Raw genomic sequence first — 22,142 nt, 5'->3', positions numbered from 1 at the left:
ATTGCTTTGGTTATCTTTTGTGGTTCACTGCAAATTTTAGGACTATTAATTTTAGTTCTATGAAAAATGTTATTGGGATTTTGATAGGGATTGCATTAAATCTGCAGATTGATTTGGGTAGCATGGACATTTAAAAACTATTGGTTCTCCCAATCCTTGAGCATTGAATGTCTTTCTATTTGCGTCATCTTCAATTTCTTTCATCAATGTTTTATAATTTTCAGAGTACATCTTTCCTCTCCTCAATTAAGTTTATTCCTAGGCATTTCATTATTTTTGGTGCACTTGTAAATAGGATTCTTTTGTTAATTTCTCTTTCCACTACTTCATTATTAGTGTATAGAACTGCAATGGATTTCTGTGTATTGATTTTTGTATCTTGAAACCTTCCTGGATTCACTTATCAGTTCTATTAGTATTTTGGTGGATGCTTTAGGGTTTTCTACATATGACATCATGTCATTTGCAAATAGTGAAAGTTTTAGTTCTTCTTTACCAATTTGGGCATTTTATTTCTTTTTCATGTCTGAGTCCTATAGCTAAGACTTTCAGTAATGTTGAAGAAAAGTGGTGAGAGTGGATTGGATATCCATATCTTGTTCCTGATCTGAGGGGAAATCCTCCATTTTTCACCATTAAGTATGATTCCATTTCATTGTTGGTAATCAATCTGTTCAAATTTTGTATTTCTTTCCAATTAAGTATTAGGAGGTTATGTATTTCTAGGAATTTATCCATTATATTCTTCTTGGAATATAATGTTTAATAATACTCTCACAATCTTTTGTATTTCTGTGGTGTCAGTTGTTATTTTCTCCTCTTTCATTTCTTTTTTTTTTTTAATTTTTTTTTTCAACGTTTATTTATTTTTGGGACAGAGAGAGACAGAGCATGAATGGGGGAGGGGCAGAGAGAGAGGGAGACACAGAATCGGAAACAGGCTCCAGGCTCCGAGCCATCAGCCCAGAGCCTGACGCGGGGCTCGAACTCACGGACCACGAGATCGTGACCTGGCTGAAGTCGGACGCTTAACCGACTGCGCCACCCAGGCGCCCCACCTCTTTCATTTCTAATTTTGCTTATTTGAGTCCCTCTCTTTCTTTCTTTCTTTCTCCCTCCCTTCCTCCCTTCCTCCTTTCCTTTCCTTTCCTTTCCTTTCCTTTCCTTTCCTTTCCTTTCTTTCTCTTTCTTTCAAGTTTGGTTAAAGGTTTCTCAATTTTGTGGATCTTTTCAAAGAACAAGCTTCTGGGGCACCTGGGTAGGAATGTTTGTTAAGTGTCAGACTCTTGGTTTCAGGTCAGGTCATGATTTCACAGCAGTGAGATCAAACCCCATGGTGGAGTCAGTACTGGCAGTGCAGAGCCTACTTGGTATTCTCTCTCTCCTCTTTCTCTGTCATTCCCCCACTTGCTCTCTCTCTCTCTATCTCTCAAAATCAATAAGTAAACATAAAAAAAAAGAAAAACAACAGCTCCTGGTTTCATCAATCTGTTCTATTGCTTTTTTGGTTTTTATTTTGTTTATTTCTGCTTTAATCCTTATTATTACTTTCCTTTTACTGGTTAGGGGTTTTATTTGTTCATTTTCTAGCAGGTTTATGCTTGGGTTGTATATTTGAGATTGTTCTTGCTTCCTGAGATAGGTCTGTATGGCTATAAACTTACCTCCCAAAACAGCTTTTGCTACATCTCAAAGATTTTGGACAATTTGTGTTTTCATTTTCATTTCTTTCCACGTATTTTTAAAATTTTCCTTTTGATTTTTTGGTTGACACATTCATTGTGTAGTAGCATGTTATTTAACCTCCATGTATTTGTGTTCTTTCCAGATTTTTTCTTGTGGTTGATTTTTAGTTTCATAGCATTGTTGCCAGAAAAGATGCATGGTCATACTTCAGTCTTTTTGAATTTGTAGAGACTTGTTTTGTGGCCTAATGTGTGATCTGTTCTGGGGAATGTTCCATGTGCATTTGAAATGAATGTGTATTCTGCTGTTTTAGGACGAAATGTTCTGAATATATCTGTTAGGTCCATGTAGTCCAATGTGTCATTCAAAGTCAGTTTCCTTGTTGATATTCTATTTGGATAATCTTTCCATTGGTGTAAGTGGGGTGTTCATGTCCCCATACTATCATTGTATCTCTGTCAAGTTTTGTTTATTAATAGCAGCTTTATGTATTTGGGTGCTCTCATGTTGAGTGTATAAAGAGTTACTATTGTTGTATCTTCTTCTTGGATTCTTGAATCCTTTATAATTCTATAGCATCCTTCTCTATCTCTTCTTGCAGTCTTACTTTTATTGCTACCTGACTTTCTTTTCGCTTCCATTTGCCTGATAAATGCTTTGCCATCCCTTCACTTTTAATCAGCATGCATCTTGGGGCGCCTGGGTGGCTCAGTCAGTTGAGCGTCCGACTTCGGCTCAGGTCATGATCTCGTGGCCCGTGAGTTCGAGCCCCACGTCGGGTCTGTGCTGACAGCTCAGAGCCTGGAGCCTGTTTCGGATTCTATGTCTCCCTCTCTCTGACCCTCCCCCATTCATGCTCTGTCTCTCTCTGTCTCAAAAATAAATAAATGTTAACAAAAATTTAATCAGCATGCATCTTTAGGACTCTCCTAGGCAGCATATAGATGAGTCTTGCTTTATTATTTATTCAGTAACACTATGTCTTTCGATTAAAGCGTTTAGTCTATTTACATTCAATGTGATTATTCATAGGTACACACTTAATGTCATTTTGTTACTGCTTTTATCATTCCTTTTGTAGTGCTTCTCTGTTTCTTACTCTCTTGTTCTCTTCTCTCATGGTTGGTTGGCTTTCTGTAGTGATATACTTGGATTCCTTTCTCTTTATTGTTGCATCTCGATTCCCAGTTTTTGATTTGTGGTTACCTTTAGGTTTATATATAACATCTTATGCATATGGCCGTCTCTATTAAGTTGATGGTTATTTAAGTTTGAACCCATTCTAAAAGCACTAAATTTTGACTGCTCCTGTCCCCCCACTCCCATTTTAGGTATATGATGTCATACCTTACATCCTTTTACTTTGAAAACACATTGACTGATTTTTTAGAGATACACTTAATTTTACCGCTTTTGTGCTTCCCGCTTTCTTTACCCCTGTTGATGGTCTTCCCTTTCCACTCCAAGAACCCCCTCTAACATTTCTTTTAAGACTGATGTAACTGATGATGAATTCTTTTAATTTCTGTTTGTCAGGGAAACTCTTTATCTTTCCTTCTATCCTGAATGGTGGCCTTGCTGGATAGAGTATTCTTGGTTGCAGGTTTTCTTCTTTCAGCACTTTGAATATATCATGCCACTCCCTTCTGGCCTGCGGAGTTTGGGCTGAAAAATCAGCTGATAGACTTATGGCAATTCCCTTGTATATAATGGCTTTCTTTTCTCTTGCTGCTTTAAACATTCTCTTTATCACTATTTTTTGCCATTGTAATTGCTATGTGTGTTGGTGTGGATCTTCTTGGGCTGATTTTGCTGAGGGCTCTCTGTGCCTCCTGGAGCTGGATTTCTGTTTCCTTTGCCACGTTCATCTCTGATGGGTTCTTTCTTATGTTTTCTATCTCTTTGTTGAGGGTCTCACTGAGGTCCTCCACTCTTCCCAAGTGCAGTGAATATCTTTATGACCAGTACTTTAAATTCTCTATTTGGCATGTTACATATCTCTGTTTCATTTAGCTCTCTTGCTGTGATTTGGTCCTGTTTCTTCATTTGGGACATGTTCTTCTGTCTCCTCATTTTGTCTAACTCTCTGTGTCTGTTTCTGTGTGTTAGGAAAGTCAGCTGCGTACCCGCTCTTGAAAGTAGTGGACTTTGAAGAAGAGGTCCTGTAGTGCCCTACAGTGCATAGTCCCCTGTTCACCAGAACCTGGTGCTTCAGAGCAGTCTCCTATGTGCGTTGCATGCACTCTACTGTTGCAGTAGTGCCACATTTTCCCTAAGTCCAGTTGTCTGCAATGGCTTGCTTTGCTTTTGATGGACAGGGTTTGCTCTCTGTGTTGTTAGTGGGCCAGTCTGAGGCCACTTTGGGCTTGAGTTGGGTCAAACCAGGCACTTTCCAGAGCTGAGGTGGCACAGATCTTCGGGGCACTCTCCTTGTGTTGTCCCCTGAGCGGCTTTCCTTGGTGGGTGAGGCCAGCAATCAGACCGGATGTCTGCCCCCATCCTGGCACTGGGGCAGCAGTCAAACTACTGTGTGTGGTTATCTTCCCCTCTCCCTGGGGCAGGAATCAGGGCTTCTTGCACAATGCCATGCTTGAGGCAATGCTTTGGATTGCCTACTGCAGAGGGCAGTCTGAAGGGGGTTGGTCTGTAGGAGCATGTGGGGGAGGGATGTACTGTTAGCAAGCCAGGTCGAGATTGTTTAAGTTGCACTGGTTCCATCAGGTGTCCCTGGATCTAGCCTGCAGGGGGTTGGAGGGTGGGTGGTAGGGGGGCAGGGGAGGGAAATGGCACCCACTAACTCTACTGTTCTTGGAGAAGTGTCCTAAAGATCCCTGCCCCTTTGGCACCTGTTCTGAGATTAGGAGATAAATCTTCTTCCCATTTTTACCCCAAGTATTTTTAGACTGCTGCTTCTATGCTATATCTCAGCGGGCTCTTTGTTTTGCTGTGTCCTCAAGAGCAGAACTCAGTTTCCTATTCCATTCCCACTCTCCCAGAGTTAAGCCTACTGATTTTTAAAGTTCCAGGTGTTAAGCCCCACTGCTTGTAACAACTCATGAACTTAAACCCCTCTGATTTTCAAAGACAAATGCTCATCTTCCCAGGGGAGATCCCCTGTTCCTGGGGTGACTGGTCTGTTCACTCCCCTTCTCTGTGGTTTTTGTGTCCCTCCCTCCAATGAACTGTCTCCTGTGTTCGTTTTGTCCTCTGCTCTTCCTATCCTTTTTGATGCAGTTGCTTCTTTCATTTAGCTGTGAAGAGTTAGTTCTGTCAATCTTATGTTCATTTTCTTGGTTATTTATAATGAAGTGGGTGTTATCTAGGTGTATCTGTGGTCTGAGATGAGCCTGGGGTCCTCTTACACCAACATCTTCTCCAGAAGTTCTGGTGTATTTAATTTTTAAATTTCTATTCCTGTCAATTTTCACACATTTATATATCCTAAAAAGTTAGTGATTAAGGTAAGTTTTAAATTCATTAGTATGTACGCATTCATAACAGCCTTTAAATTTTGGAAGTGTCTATAGTTACCTTTATGTTTTATTATTTTTTTGTATATTTGCATCTTCTCTCTTTCTCCCTTCATGTACTTTTCTTACCAATGTTTCCCACAAACCAGCTCCTAGTTTTGTTAATCTCTGTTGGTATTTTTCCTCTTTCATCTCATTAATTTGTGTATTTTTTTCTTTCCATGACGTTTCTTTGTGTTTCTTCCATTGTTCTGTTTTCAAACTCTTGAGTTGAACAGTTAGCTTGTGCTTTTTTATCTTTTTTATTTCCTGTTAAACATATTTAAGTTAATTTAAATTAACATATTAAATTTTATTCCTGTTAAACATATTTATAATTTTACCTAAAAGTACTTCTTCAGCTGTTCCACACCTTTCACACCTTTTATTATATGGTGTTTTCATTATCTTTTAATTATAAACATTTACCATTTTGTATTTCCTTGTAAAACCAACACTTACTGAATAATGTGTTGCTAACTTTCCACATACAGATTTTTAAAAAAAATACCTTTGCTATTAATTTTTAATTTAACTGAATAAAATACAATTTCTACTTGAACAAATCATGTTTCATGTCCTCAGAGAGACATTTTCTAACCTGAGCTCAACAGAAACAGCAACTTTTCCTTCTTTTCCTGTGTGGGTTCAGCCTATCCAGTCCTGGCTTATGTGAGGGCTCACTCATACCTCTGCATGCTGTGTACAGAAGCTTCATCTGTCTCAGGCTGATGCTCCCAGAGCTGCTGTGGCATCAGTCAAAGCCACCCTGATTTTCAGCACCTCTTTCATTCTTTCCACATGAGCATTTCCTTTTTTTTCCTGTAGGCTCAGCTCTGTGTTGGAAGGACTACTTACAATATGCAATACAGCGTTGTCTAGTGTTTGAAGTAGGAGGATTTTCAGGTAATTTAGTTCTCTGTGTTGCTTACAGCTGGAAAAAATTCAGATAATACAGATAGGTATAAAATGAAAGTGCATGTCAGGAATCTCAGTCTCTAGTGCTAACTACTTTGAACCATGTGGTCTCTTCTCACAAGACTTTTCTATAAGCTTATATCATCCTAGGGCCTAGATTCCTGTGTGACTTTGAAAAGAGTCATTCACTTCTATAGATCTGTTTTTCTTCTTTGGGAAATGAAGAAGACAGAGAAACACTAAGATGTGGCATTAGAGTAAGCTTATTTTTTCTCTGACTTCTTAATCTGTCCTTTGGTATTTCTGTATTTTTTTTCATGAAAGTAGACTGTGGTCAGTAATGTATAACTTTTCTGCAACTAAAAGGAAAAAAAATAAAACGATTCATGCTATATCTAAGGTCCTTTTAAGCACCAAAAACAACAAAACACTCAAAAAGTGAAAAACTGAACAAAACACACACACACACACACACACACCAAACAATAAACAAAAAGCCTATGATTATCTATATGAACAGTCCTAATAACCTAGAGAGGTAGTTCCCAAACCTGCTGTGCATCAGAATCACCTGAAAGCCCTTGTCAAAAGTACAGATTTGTGTTAAAAATATAGTGCCTTGGTTTTGAAGAGAGTCCTAGAGAATTCCAATGAGTAGCTGGTAGAAAGTGGAGCAAAGCTTTGGCATTGAGAATATTGCCTTGCCAGTGGCACCAGCAACTGCAAAAGGGCATTGCTTATGTCACTACTGACATTTGCATATGGATTGCTGACCTTGGGCAAAATTCTGGCCCTCAGTTGCTTCTATGAAATGAAAGTTTGGAGTCTCTTCCAATTTGGACATTCTACTTATTCATAATCCAGCCACAGTGCTCTCTTGTATCAAAACATGTCCTCCATAGTAGGACATCACTTTGCCCAGAGATGGTCCTCTTCAGAATCCTGAAGTGACAGTTGTGTTTTACGTATTGCACTCCCAGGGCACTGTTTACTGAGCCATCCTGAACCTTACCTTCTGCCTGATAGAAAAAGTTTGGGTAATACACTTCCTCCAAGGGGGTGGTCGTGTCCTTCCTAAGGATACATATATTTTCTAAAAGCTCTCAGGCATCAGCAGCATTTAACCCAAATAAATTGGTAAAATTAAATACCTGCTTTGCTGATATACAAGATACTGGGAGGTAGGGGGTATTGTGGGTTCTGTTTATTTCAGACGTACTTCTTAAATGACCACCCATATTCCCTACAGATAAGGAAAACCTTATTTGTCCATTAATTTTGCATCATTAATTAATTAATTCTACTTTGAATGACTCAGAGTTCCTGTGATTGGGGAACTTGTAGTCTAAGGGAAAGACATACTTACAACATAAATGACCAGAAGAGGTGGGGCCAAAATGCCCAAGGAAGGCAGAGGGCCTCACAGAGAAGCTGACCTTTGACTCCTTCTTGAAGGATGTGGAAAGTATGTCAAGAAGGAGAAGTGGAGGAAAGGTGGGAACTAGTGGGTTTTATAAGGTGACCAGTTTTAGCAGAAGGGCTATCTCTTGTTTTATCAGATAGCAGATAGAAGTTTCCTAAGGAGACTGTCCCAGTGTTCAGGTCTGTGCCTTTTCAGGGAGTTTTTCTTCTAGTCCCTTCTCTTGAAAAGAGTAAACAAAATCATTAATGACCCTATATTACTTTCTTCCTACTGTGAACAAATTTAATTATTCCTTTGAGGAGTCTCTGAGTCCCAAATCATTAGTGACCCAAAGGAGCACTGTTTTAAGACTCATTTGCTACTTCTTAGACTATAATCATGAAAGATGTTCAATTTCCTAATACTTTACAGCCTTAGGGAAAGGACAAAGTTAATTCTGTTAAGAACAGCACTATATTATAACCGATCACCGAGGACAGCAGGATCTCAACAGTGATGTCTCTTCACTCAGCATTGTCTCAGTGTTTGTGGGGAAATGGGGGGGGGGCATGTGGAAGGGTGATGTGAAGAGATCTAGGCACCCAGTCATAGCTAATATCTGGACTCAGCTTAAGGAACTAGTCCAGCACTGCAACTTGGCCCTTTTTACAGATGAGAAAATTGATTCAGACAACTGAAAGCTCACTGGATGAAACCTGTTTTCCCATTATATTGTACTAACTGGAGGGTCAAGAATAATACAGATGACCCTTGTTGCATTGTACTAGATACTGGGAAAACGCATTGGAATCATCTGTGGAACTTTAAAACACAGAGACCCATATCCCATCCAGACATCCAATCAGGGCATTCAGGAGAGGGAACAAGGAATATTTATTTTAATGTGTAAGGAGATTCTCATGAGTATCTCTGCTTAAGAACCACTGCATTATGATATACTCTAAACATAAGTTATTTGGTTTCCTTGGTTCATTTGTTGTTTGCCCTTTAAGTCAGTCCAGTTTCTGTTAACACAGTGTACATAAAGTTAACATTATGGTGTTTCACCAAGATTATTCTCCATGCATACTTTGGCTAACTCACCCTTCTATTTCCTCAGGATTGCAGTACTTCAGGAAAGCTGTATGTACCCATTGTCTTGTCTGTAACAGGATGACATGACAATACTTTGGACTGCAGGGTGAAATCCTGAGCATGCAACTTTGTCCTTAAACCCAGAAATTCAGACTTCTTTTCTGACTGTAGGTTGGGCACCTACTTCTGGAGCCAGTGGTTTCCAGAGCCTCTGGAAGCCTACAGTGCCGCCTGCTGGAAACACTTTTAATTTTATGCAACTTCAGTAAATTGAATGTGGTGAACTTGGAAAAACAAATATAAAGACATTCAGGCAACCCCATTCTCATGCCTACATACTGTAGGCAAATAGGCCAATACTTATAAAGGAGAATTCTGCCTAAGGAGAAAGAAATTAAAGGGATAGAGAGAGGGAGGTAGGAAGGAAAATAGATTTTTTAAAAAAAAATTTAATGTTTGTTTATTTTTGAGAGAGAGAGAAAGAGCATGCGTGGGGGAGGGACAGAGAGAGAGGGAGACACAGATTCCAAAGCAGGCGCCAGGCTCTGAGCTGTCAGCACAGAGCCCAACGCGGGGCTCAAACTCTCAAACCATGAGATCATGATCTGAGCAAACGTCAGACGCTTAACCTTCTGAGCCACCCAGATGCTCTGAAGGAAAATGGATTATTAAACTTCATTTACATAGTCCCTATGTTAACTGCCCTACACATGCTATCTCTGAAGCCAGGGCACAGCTAGACAGCTTTATGAGATGGCTAGGAATAGTTGTACCAATATTTTATAGAAAATATATGCCCATTAAACAAAAACAGCAAAAGCAAAATATCAGAACGCACAGGACTGTTTCACAGTGAATAATTATATTGTGCGCCAACAAGAGGTTCTAAATTAATCCAAACAACCCTCTGCTTGATAAGTCTTGTTTGAAATCAGTTCAAGAAAGTTATTCTGCTCTAGGAACTAATCCAGATAGAAGCCAAAATGATAGGCTCCAACAGGTTTTGAAGCGGGAAAAAGGAAGCCACTATTTCAGAGGGATGATCTGGCAAACAAAGACATAGCTAGTTTACACCTAAGAAACTTTTAATCTTGGGATACATAAGAAAGCTGCTCCAAAATGAAAGAAGTTTTCGAGAAAGAGTAACTTTTTTTTAATGTTTCTTTGGTTATTTATTTTGTAGAGAGAGACTGAGCAAATGCACACATGAGCAGGGAAGGGGCATAGAGAGGGAGAGAGAGAATCTCAAGCAGCCTCCATGCTGTCAGTGCAGAACCCTATGCAGGGCTTAATCTCACGTACCTTGAGATCATGACCTGAGCTGAAATCGAGTCGGCCACTTGACCGACTGAGCCACCCATAAGAAAATCTTATTTAGAACTGCCAAACACCATGATAACAAAAAGCAACCTAACTTTTAGTTTTAGGATTACTTTGAAATTCTCTACAATGTACCTTCTTATTGTCTGCACACAAGGCATACCACTCAGCATACCACTGACTGGACATAGTAAAAATCTTACATTAATAAGAGGCTTAACAGTATCTAAAGTCCTCTGTCACATCTATTACTTAATTTGAAACTTGCAACAGTTTTTTGGATAGGCAAAGGTGGTTAGAACAATTAGGGAAATGAGCCAAGGCATGTAGCTGATTTATCCTAAGCCATGCACTTCCTACAAGGCAGAAAAGCCCTGTCTTTGGACCTTTTATCTTAAGGCCTTTCTTCTTGGACACCTTGGTTTTAGTACTGGTTTTGCCATAGAGTAACATGAGTCAAGTCACTTTACTTCTCTTGGACTCAGTTTTCCCATCTATTAAAAGGAAAGGATGGACCAAGTGATTTTTTGAGATGTTTTTTAGCTCTGAGATTCTACAACTCAGATCTTGGGGCCATGAGCGGGCACATATTAACCATGGGCTGGGAACAAGAGGAGAGTCAAAAAGCAGTAAAGAGGAAGTGAGGGCAAGAGTGGAACATCACGATATCAACTCATTCTTCATTTGGCTCCAGAGCATCCTGCAAAAAGAACACAGTTTGCCCCTAAAACTAGAGAATGGTGATAAGTAAACATGCTGAGAACTCACACTTATTAGTTCACATACATTGATATTTGGGCATATGTACACACACACACACATACACACACACAAACACACACACACACACACACTATAAGAGGATCAAGATTCTCCTCAGGTACTATGTAACACTCTCATTTTGGATATTCCACCGCTCTTTTTAAAAATTTTTTCTTATTTTTTTTTTTATGTTTGTTTATTTTTGAGAGAGAGAGAGACAGAGCACAAGTGAGGGAGGGGCAGAGAGAGGGGGAGACAGAATCTGAAGCAGGCTCCAGGCTCCAAGCTGTCAGCAGAGTCTGATGCAGGGCTTGAACCCACAAACTATGAGATCATGACCTGAGCCGAAGTCAGACAACCAACTGAGCCACTCAGGTTCCCTGAATACTCCTCAGTTCTGACAACCAGAAAATGTGCTATAAATCTGACGTTCCCCACAATCTAATTCCATGTGTGTATGACTTAACCAACACACACATGATCCAGTTACTCAGCCTCTAGTATAAAACTTTACCATGTGTGGATGCAATATCTCTGCCATTGGGTTGTTGAGCTTTAATTACTGCCTTTGTTGGAGTGTTATGACTACAAGTTGGTTTGTGTGCAGAGGAGGTACAAAGGGTGTGCTGGGCAGGAAGAAGACAGGAGTAAAGTAAAGGGGCACACAGAAGGCAAGCAGACAGGAAAGAGTGCATGGACCAAAGCACCCTCTTATTGCCTGCATTCAGTTATATATGTATATCCATGTGAGAGACCTCAGGTCTGATGAAAGAGCTAGACAGCAGGTGTTTGAAAATGAACTCCATAAACACATGCAATGCAACTCAGAGCACAGTCTCCCTGGAATCTGCCCCTGAGTCTAGGATGGAAAGGGATAGGAAAGATGACAGGCAGAGACTTCTGGGAAACATGTCACACTGTCAAAGTTCAGCCTGCTCTAAACCAGAGATGCCAAATGCCCTATAAAAATATATTGTGGGATCTCAGGAGCCATGCCATGCATGCAAGACAGAAAGGCGGCACAACAGATACCAGGGAGGCTTGACCATTTAGAAAGACCCCTGTACGGAGACATACACCAGCGCCATAAAAATAAAGGACTTTTCCAACTTCTCCACCAAGGGTTAAATGCAGAGAACTCTGGCTCCAGGAGAATGGTCCCACTGGGTAAGGGGCAGTTGCTATCCATGAAAACCTAGAGGTACAGAATCTGAGGGCAGGTGCACAGATGGGAATGATTCATGCAAAAGTGAATGTGACTCAGCATCCATGCACCCTGGCATTGTCCCCAGCTCAGGGATGTGTAGTAATAGTCTTGCCACAGAGGGGATGCTGCCTTAGGAAGATAGCTTGGTGAGAAGGCAAGTCTTACTTAACGGGCTAAGAAAGCCTAATGCCAGAAGATAAATATGCCTAAGCTAACTCTGTATTTGTTACCCTGGCACCCTGGTATTTGACCCTAACTATGGGATATGGGATAAACTAGGTCACTCCTGGGGACTTCCAGGACACTCATATCTATGCCCAGTTCCACACTTCTCTGACACCCACTTTTGTACTTCACCAAAGTCAGATGGCATGGAATTCCTGAACCTTGCCACTCCCAAGTAGGGCCAGAAAGTATGTGGATCAGACACCTAGAAGACACAACTCCCTTAGAGGTCTTCACTACCCCAAAAGCATAGGTCTACCTGGGCTTGTACTAAAGTGGCTTTTTCCCAGCAGCCTCAGGAGTACACTGACAGAGACTCTTGGCTCCAGAGAAGGTGACTGGCTGAGCTGGTCCTTCCCTTGTGCAGATAGCTGAGTATGGACCTCAGTCCATCTGGGAGGCCTGAGGGAAAAATGTGCATAGGAAGGGCAGCACCCTTGCATTGGCCACCCTGAGGTGGGATCCAGGCTCCCTGGCCTCAGCCACAGGGTCAGGGCCAGGGCCAGGTAGTGATGGTTTGGGCCACCTTTGGGGCTTGTAGGGCTCCCTTAGGGGAGATGAGAGAACTCCCATCTAGATCTGAGAGACCTTGGAACCCCATGCCAGGCCCCAGCAGGACTAGGTGGGATGGGAGACACTTGAGAATCACCATTGCCAGACAGGAAGGACAATAAGGACAGTTGGCCTGATGGGGTGTGCTGGGAATGACCATTCAAAGCTCTTTATCATCAATGGGTCAGGGTAGAGACGTGTGATAAGGAAGAACACTCCCAACCTGGCAGGCTGAGGGGAGTTTGATAACTGGGATGTACCCACCACCCAAGTCTCAGCATTCAGGTGGCCTTGGCTGAGCCCCTGGGACATGGATATGTGGGGATGGACTGTTCTCCTGGTGGGGACTTGTGGGGTGCTCACTGCAGTGCCCAGGTCCACACAACTCCACCACACCTTTTCATGCTTGTGACTGAAGCCAGATCCCAGGGGAATCCCTTGGCTTTGTCATCTCAAGGGATGACTGGGATATTGGCTCCTAACAGATTTCTGGGGAGCCAGACTCCCTCCTCCACAAAACACTGTAGAGACACCTTGAGCCCACCTTGGGCACAGGGCCACACTGGTATCACTTAGATGGTTTCCTCTTTTGGCAATAGCTGTGCCCTTTGGCAGCTCCTAGCTAAGGGAAGGCAGTTTTCTGGGCTAAGGCAGACCCTGTTTCCCCAGTCTTGGAGATACTGGAAACCTGAGGGCAGGATAAACAGACAGCAGCTTCTGCATGTGCCAGACACTCCCAAACTTGTGGCCAAGCTGTAAAGTCTCAGTCCCCAGGTTAGGCACCACTAGCTCCTGGTCCAGGTGCCATATGGAGGCTTGTGTGCAACTGGGGGATTGGAGGATCCTAAGCTCACCTTTTCCAATGAATACAAGTAGGTAACACCCACATTGGCAAAATAATCCAGGGGAAAAAAAACCACAGAAGACCGACAGAACTGACTTTCCACAATAAATGTAGAGAAGTGGTCACACCAAAAAGGATAGGAAGGGCAAAAACAGAGACAAGAAACTGACCCAAGAGACAGTCCATGGGAGGAAAGGACACCACAAGCACAGAGAAGGGGAGTGAACAGACCAGTCACCCCAGGAACAGGGGATCTCCCCTGGGAAGATGAGCATTTGTCTTTGAAAATCAGAGGGGTTTAAGTTCATGAGTTGTTACAAGCAGTGGGGCTTAACACCTGGAACTTTAAAAATCAGTAGGCTTAACTCTGGGAGAGTGGGAATGGAATAGGAAACTGAGTTCTGCTCTTGAGGACACAGCAAAACAAAGAGCCCGCTGAGATATAGCATAGAAGCAGCAGTCTAAAAATACTTGGGGTAAAAATGGGAAGAAGATTTATCTCCTAATCTCAGAACAGGTGCCAAAGGGGCAGGGATCTTTAGGACACTTCTCCAAGAACAGTAGAGTTAGTGGGTGCCATTTCCCTCCCCTGCCCCCCTACCACCCACCCTCCAACCCCCTGCAGGCTAGATCCAGGGACACCTGATGGAACCAGTGCAACTTAAACAATCTCGACCTGGCTTGCTAACAGTACATCCCTCCCCCACATGCTCCTACAGACCAACCCCCTTCAGACTGCCCTCTGCAGTAGGCAATCCAAAGCATTGCCTCAAGCATGGCATTGTGCAAGAAGCCCTGATTCCTGCCCCAGGGAGAGGGGAAGATAACCACACACAGTAGTTTGACTGCTGCCCCAGTGCCAGGATGGGGGCAGACATCCGGTCTGATTGCTGGCCTCACCCACCAAGGAAAGCCGCTCAGGGGACAACACAAGGAGAGTGCCCCGAAGATCTGTGCCACCTCAGCTCTGGAAAGTGCCTGGTTTGACCCAACTCAAGCCCAAAGTGGCCTCAGACTGGCCCACTAACAACACAGAGAGCAAACCCTGTCCATCAAAAGCAAAGCAAGCCATTGCAGACAACTGGACTTAGGGAAAATGTGGCACTACTGCAACAGTAGAGTGCATGCAACGCACATAGGAGACTGCTCTGAAGCACCAGGTTCTGGTGAACAGGGGACTATGCACTGTAGGGCACTACAGGACCTCTTCTTCAAAGTCCACTACTTTCAAGAGCGGGTACGCAGCTGACTTTCCTAACACACAGAAACAGACACAGAGAGTTAGACAAAATGAGGAGACAGAAGAACATGTCCCAAATGAAGAAACAGGACCAAATCACAGCAAGAGAGCTAAATGAAACAGAGATATGTAACATGCCAAATAGAGAATTTAAAGTACTGGTCATAAAGATATTCACTGCACTTGGGAAGAGTGGAGGACCTCAGTGAGACCCTCAACAAAGAGATAGAAAACATAAGAAAGAACCCATCAGAGATGAACGTGGCAAAGGAAACAGAAATCCAGCTCCAGGAGGCACAGAGAGCCCTCAGCAAAATCAACCCAAGAAGATCCACACCAACACACATAGCAATTACAATGGCAAAAAATAGTGATAAAGAGAATGTTTAAAGCAGCAAGAGAAAAGAAAGCCATTATATACAAGGGAATTGCCATAAGTCTATCAGCTGATTTTTCAGCCCAAACTCCGCAGGCCAGAAGGGAGTGGCATGATATATTCAAAGTGCTGAAAGAAGAAAACCTGCAACCAAGAATACTCTATCCAGCAAGGCCACCATTCAGGATAGAAGGAAAGATAAAGAGTTTCCCTGACAAACAGAAATTAAAAGAATTCATCATCAGTTACATCAGTCTTAAAAGAAATGTTAGAGGGGGTTCTTGGAGTGGAAAGGGAAGACCATCAACAGGGGTAAAGAAAGCGGGAAGCACAAAAGCGGTAAAATTAAGTGTATCTCTAAAAAATCAGTCAATGTGTTTTCAAAGTAAAAGGATGTAAGGTATGACATCATATACCTAAAATGGGAGTGGGGGGACAGGAGCAGTCAAAATTTAGTGCTTTTAGAATGGGTTCAAACTTAAATAACCATCAACTTAATAGAGACGGCCATATGCATAAGATGTTATATATAAACCTAAAGGTAACCACAAATCAAAAACTGGGAATCGAGATGCAACAATAAAGAGAAAGGAATCCAAGTATATCACTACAGAAAGCCAACCAACCATGAGAGAAGAGAACAAGAGAGTAAGAAACAGAGAAGCACTACAAAAGGAATGATAAAAGCAGTAACAAAATGACATTAAGTGTGTACCTATGAATAATCACATTGAATGTAAATGGACTAAATGTTCCTATCAATGGAACCTGGTGGCTCAGTCAGTTAAGCATCCAACACTTGATTTAGGTGCAGGTCATGATCTAATGGTTCATGAGATTGAGCCCCTTGTCAGGCTCTGTGCTAACAGCACAGAGTCTGCTTAGGATTCTCTCTCTTCATCTCTCTCTGCCCCCTCCATGCTCATGCCCGCGTGTGTGTGCGTCCTCTCTCTCCCTCTCTCAAAATAAATAAATAAAGTTAAAAATAAAATAAATTCTCCAATCAAGAGACATAAGGTGACTGAATAAATAAAAAGGCAAGACCCATATATGCTGCCTGGAAGAGACTCATTTCATACGCAAGACACATGCAGATTGAAAGTGGAGGGATGGAAAAGCATTTATCATGCAAATGGAAGTGAAAAGAAAGCCAGGTAAAAATGAAAGAAAGACTCCAAGAAGAGACAGAGAAGGATGCTACAGAATCATAAAGGGAATAATAATTGTAACTATTTATGCACCCAACATGAGAACACCCAAATACATAAAGCTTCTATTAACACCCAAAACTTGATAGACATACAATGATAGTAGGGGACATGAACACCCCACTTACATTAATGAGTGGATCATCCAAATAGAAAATCAACAAAGAAACAGTGGTTTTGAATGACACATTGGACTACATGGACCTAATAGATATATTCAGGGCATTCCATCCTAAAACATCAGAATACACATTCATTTCAAATGCACATGGAACATTCCCCAGAATAGATCACACGTTAAGCCACAAAAGAAGCCTCAACAAATTCAAAAAACTGAAGTAATACCATGCATCTTTTCTGACAGCAGTGCTATTAATCAAAAAATCACCACAAGAAAAATTCTGGAAAGAACACAAATACATGGAGGTTAAATGGCATGCTACTAAACAATGAATGGGTCAACCAAGAAATCAAAAGGAAATTTTAAAAAATACATGGAGACAAATGAAGATGAAAATATAATGGTCCCAAATCTTTGAGATGTAGTAAAATCTGTTCTAAGAGGTAAATTTATAGCAATACAGGTTTACCTCAGGAAGCAAGAACAATCTCAAATACACAACCCAACCTATGTCTTCTAGAAAATTAAACAAAACCTCAAACCAGGAAAAGGAAGGAAATAATAAGGATTAAAGCAGAAATGAACAAAATAAAAAGTAAAAAAGCAATAGAACAGATTAATGAAGCTAGGAGCTTTGAAAAGATCAACAAATTGAGAAATCTTTAGTGACCAGAAAGAAAGAAAGAGAAAGAGAAAGAAAGAAAGATCAAATAAGCAACGTCAAAAATGAAAGAGGAGAAATAACAACTGACACCACAGAAATACAAAGGATTATGAGAATATCATGAAAGACTATATGCCAACAAATTGAACAACCCAGAAGAAATGGATAAATTCCTAGAAACATATAACCTTCCAAAACTGAATCGGGAAGAAAGACAAAATTTGAACAGACTGATTACCAGCAATGAAATGGAATCAGTAATAAAAAACTCCCAACAAGCCAAAGTCCAGGGGACCAGACAGCTTCACAGGTCAATTCTACCAAACATTTAAGGAAGAGTTAATACCTATTCTTCTCAAACTATTCCAATAAATAAGTGAGGAAGGAAAGCTTCCAAATTCATTTTATGAGGCCAGCATTACCCTGATACCAAAACCAGATGAAAACACCCCCCAAAAAGAGAACTACAGGCCAACATGTCTGATGAAGATAGATGCAAAAATCCTCAAAAAGATATTAGCAAATTGAATCCAACAATACATTAAAAATAATTGACCACAATATAGTGGGATTTATTCCTGGGATGCAAGTGTGTTTAATATTCACAAGTCAATCAACATGCTATATCACATCAACAAAGGGAAGGACAAAAACCATATGATCATTTCATTAGATGCAGAAATGCATTTGACAAGGCACAATTATCCATTCATAACAAACAAAAACAAAATCAAAACTCTCAGCCAAGGAGGTTTAGAGGGAACATACCTCAACAAAATACTTCAGCAGTGAAAAACTTTTTGTGACCATCATACTCAATGGGGAAAAACTGAAAGCTTTTCCCCTAGGATAAAGAACAAGACCAGGATGTTCACTCTCACCACTTTTCTTCAACATTGTACCAGAAGTCATAACCACAGCAGAAAAAGAAATAAAATTCATACAAATTGGTAAGGAATTTAACTATTTGCAGATAACATAATACTATATATAGAAAACTCGAAAGACTCCACCAAAATACTCCTAGAACTGATAAGTGAATTCAGTAAGGTTTCTGGATACAAAATCAATACACAAAAATCCATTGCATATCTATACATTAGTAATGAAGTAGCAGAAAGAGAAATTAACAAAAAAAAATCTCATTTACAATTGTACCAAAAATAATTACATATCTGTGAATTATCTTAACTAAGGAGGAAAAAGACCTGAACTCTGAAAACTATAAAACATTGATAAAATAGATTGAAGATGACACAAAAAAAATGGAAAGATATTCTATGGTTACAGACTGGGAGAACAAATTTTGTTAAAATATCTATACTACCCAAAGCAATCTGCAGATTTAATGCAATCTATCAAAATATCAGCAGCATTTTTCAAAGAACTAGAAAAAGTAATTCTAAAATTTGTATGGTACCATAAAATACCCTGAATAGCCAAAGCAATCTTGAAAAAGAAGAATGAAACTGGAGGTTCATAATCCCAAATTTCAAGATATACTACAAAGCTGTAGTAATCAAAACAGTATGGTACTGGCACAAAAATAGACACATTGATCAATAGAAGAGAAAAGAGAACACATAAACAAATCCATGATTATATGGTCAAAAAGGTTTTGACAAAGCAGGCAAGAATATGTAATCAAAAAAAGATAGTCCCTCCAACAAAAGGTGCTAGGGGAAACTGGACAGCTGTATGCTAAGAAATGAAATTGGGGGGCGCCTGGGTGGCGCAGTCGGTTAAGCGTCCGACTTCAGCCAGGTCACGATCTCGCGGTCCGTGGGTTCGAGCCCCGCGTCAGGCTCTGGGCTGATGGCTCAGAGCCTGGAGCCTGTTTCCGATTCTGTGTCTCCCTCTCTCTCTGCCCCTCCCCCGTTCATGCTCTGTCTCTCTCTGTCCCAAAAATAAATAAACGTTGAAAAAAAAAATTAAAAAAAAAAAAAGAAATGAAATTGGACCACTTTCTTATACCATATAAAATATAAACTCAAAATGGATTAGAGATTTTAAGTGTGAGACCTAAAACCATAAAAATCCTCAAAGAGAGCACTGGCAGTAATTTCTCTGACATCACCCATAGCAACATTTTTCTAAATAAGACTCTCAAGGCAAATTAATAAGCAAAAATAAACAATTGGGGCTACATCAAAATGAAAATCTTCAATGCAAAAGAAATAATCAACAAAATTAAAAGACAGCCTACTGAATGATAAAAGATATGTGCAATAGACATAACTGTTCAATTGTTAGTATCTAAAATATATAAGCAATTCATACAACTCAGCACCAAACCCCCCAAATAACCCAATTTAAAAATTGGCAGAAAACATGAACAGACATTCCTTCAGTGAAGATATACAGATGACCAACAGACAGATGAAAAGATGCTCAACATCACCCACCATCAGGAAAATGCAAATCAATACCACAATGAGATAGCACTTCACACTGTCAGAATGGCTAAAATAAAAAACACAAGAAACAAGTATTGGCAAAGATATGGAGAAAAAGGAGCCTTGTGCACTGTTGATGGGAATGCAAATTGATACAGCCACTTTGGAAAACAGTATAGAATTTCCTCAAAAAGTTAAAAATAAAACTACCCTATGATCCAGTAATTCCACTACTGAGTATTTACCCAAAGAATATGAAAACACTAATTCAAAAAGATATATGCACCACTGTGTTTACTGCAGCATTATCTACAATAACCAAATTGTGGCAGTATCCCATGTATCCACTGACAGACAAATGGATACAGAATATGTTTCATATACACACTTACACACACACACGAATAGTATTCAGTCATGAAAAAGATAGAAATCTTGCCTTTTGCAACAACATGGATATATCTAGAGTATGATGTTAAGTGAAATAAGTCAGTCAGAAAAAGACGCATACCATATGATTTTACTCATATGTGGAATTTACAAAACCAAACAAATGAACAAAGAAAAATAAAGAGACAAAATAGAAAATAGACTCTTTAGAGAACGAACTTGTGGTGACTGGAGGGGAGGTATGTGGGGTAATGAGTGAAATAGGTGAAGGAGATTAAGAGTACACCTATCATGATGAGCACTGAGTAATGCATAGAATTGTTGAATCACTATATTGTACACCTGAAACTAATATAACAGTGAATGTTAGCTATACTGGAACTTAAAATAATAATAATAATAATAATAATAATAATAATAAATAAAATAATTTTTATTTTAAATAAAATAAAAAATAATTTTTAAATAAATTAATTAATGAAATAATTTTTAAAATCAAGAGCATTATTCTGCTGAAGGTAGATCTAATTAATGGGCAAAGAGTGCTTGCTCTGGGAAGGCATCTGACTGGGTGAAGCATGGCCCCACACCACAGGCCTAGAGGCCTGATGCCTTGGGCAAGAAAATCAAGTTGGAGCTGCACATGCTAGAGCCACAGGGACTTGTTATTTACACTTCTGGTATATGTTTCAGGTCCGTTAGTTCAGGGGATTTACCCATTCTCACTGTGGACTTCTAAGGGTCTTACAACAATAACATGGTCCACATCACTCCAAAACAGTCACCTCTTCTCCTTAGACCGGATCTCAGGGTAATTCCTGATCTTAGTGATAAGGGGAAAATCTTGGAATTTCCCTAATGAGAAACATCTGGGAAGATTGATTTCTACATAGGCCTGAGTATCTCTTCAACAATGGAATGTATTACCTGTATGATTCCAGTGACCTTTCTCTTCACATCATCAATATAGTGAGAGTATCCCCTAGGTATAGGAAGACAGCATGCTGGCTATGGCACCATCTGTACACATAGTCCGAGAAATCTGAAACCTGAATTGAGGAGTTTCCCAGGAAGAAAAGTACCCATGTATTGGCTCCTCTGAAGAATGGAAGCTCCCATGGATGGGTCCCTAGATCAAGGCCATAGTGGGGTAATTTGGGTAATAGGCACAGACTTGTGCAGAACACATAGAGTAAAAGGGTCCGTTGTGCTCCAAACAATAACTAATTCCATGGGAGAAGGTATTTGCAAATGACATATCTGATAAAGAGTGAGTATCCAGGGAAAGTCTTTTCTGGGGAGGGGCCAGGATGGCAGAACAGCATGGAAGGTTTTTTTTCATCTCTTGTCCTTGAAATGCAGCCAGATCAACATTAAACCATCTTGCACATCTAGAAAACTGATTTGAGGATTAACACAACAATCTGCACAACCTGAACCACAGAATTCATTAGGTACACAGCACAGAGAGGTGAACTGGGGGAAAGTGAAGCTGCGGAGGACAGGGAGTTGTTTTTGCTTGTGAAGAGAGGATGGAGATGGGGGAGAGTATGGGAAAAGCACACCCCCATGAAAGCAGCTGAAGAGATAAAGGAAAAGTGGAAACAGCTGCAAGGGTATGAACAAAAAAAGGAGAAAGGAGAAAGGAGAAAGGAGAGGGTTTAAATTCCATTAAAACTCTATAAATGGGGAGAGCAGAGGTTGAAACTCCACAGCTCAACACCTGGCAGTACTCTGGTGGGAACAGTGAATCGCCAGGAGTGGAGAGTGAGGTCCGAGGGGTCTGAGGGCCACACAGGAAGTGGCAGTTGCCTTGCTAGGAGGACATTTGATAGAGGCTGTGTGGCCTCCCCACAGGCAAAGGTCACAGCAGACCCCAGAGAACAACCACTTTCACTGGTGTTGGAACAAGGACATTAAGGGTGCAGCCTGGTGCCACATGTGTGTTGTGAATTACCATAATCCCTGAAACGCTGCTGCTACATGATCATGTGAACTTTTTCTGGGGCTGGCTGGCACCCAGCTGCAGTCTTGGGCAGGAGCAGCAGTAGCACGTACTTGTGAATATTCTTGGGGGCAGCCAGCACCCAGCCATTGCTCAGTGAGACCCTTCCCCAGAGGGTCTGAGTGGATCAGAGCTGCAGTCCCTCAGATGTGAGGGGTTGGGAAACACAGCCACATCTGAGATAAAACTCAGGAGGGAGGTGCTGCCTGGCAGCCTGAGGTT

The sequence above is a fragment of the Lynx rufus genome, unplaced genomic scaffold, assembly GCF_022079265.1.
Source record: "Lynx rufus isolate CCGP_SWC_20201006 ecotype Redwood Valley unplaced genomic scaffold, mLynRuf1.p SCAF_3, whole genome shotgun sequence".
NCBI lineage: Eukaryota > Metazoa > Chordata > Mammalia > Carnivora > Felidae > Lynx > Lynx rufus.
Note: the sequence above shows the minus strand (reverse complement) of the source record.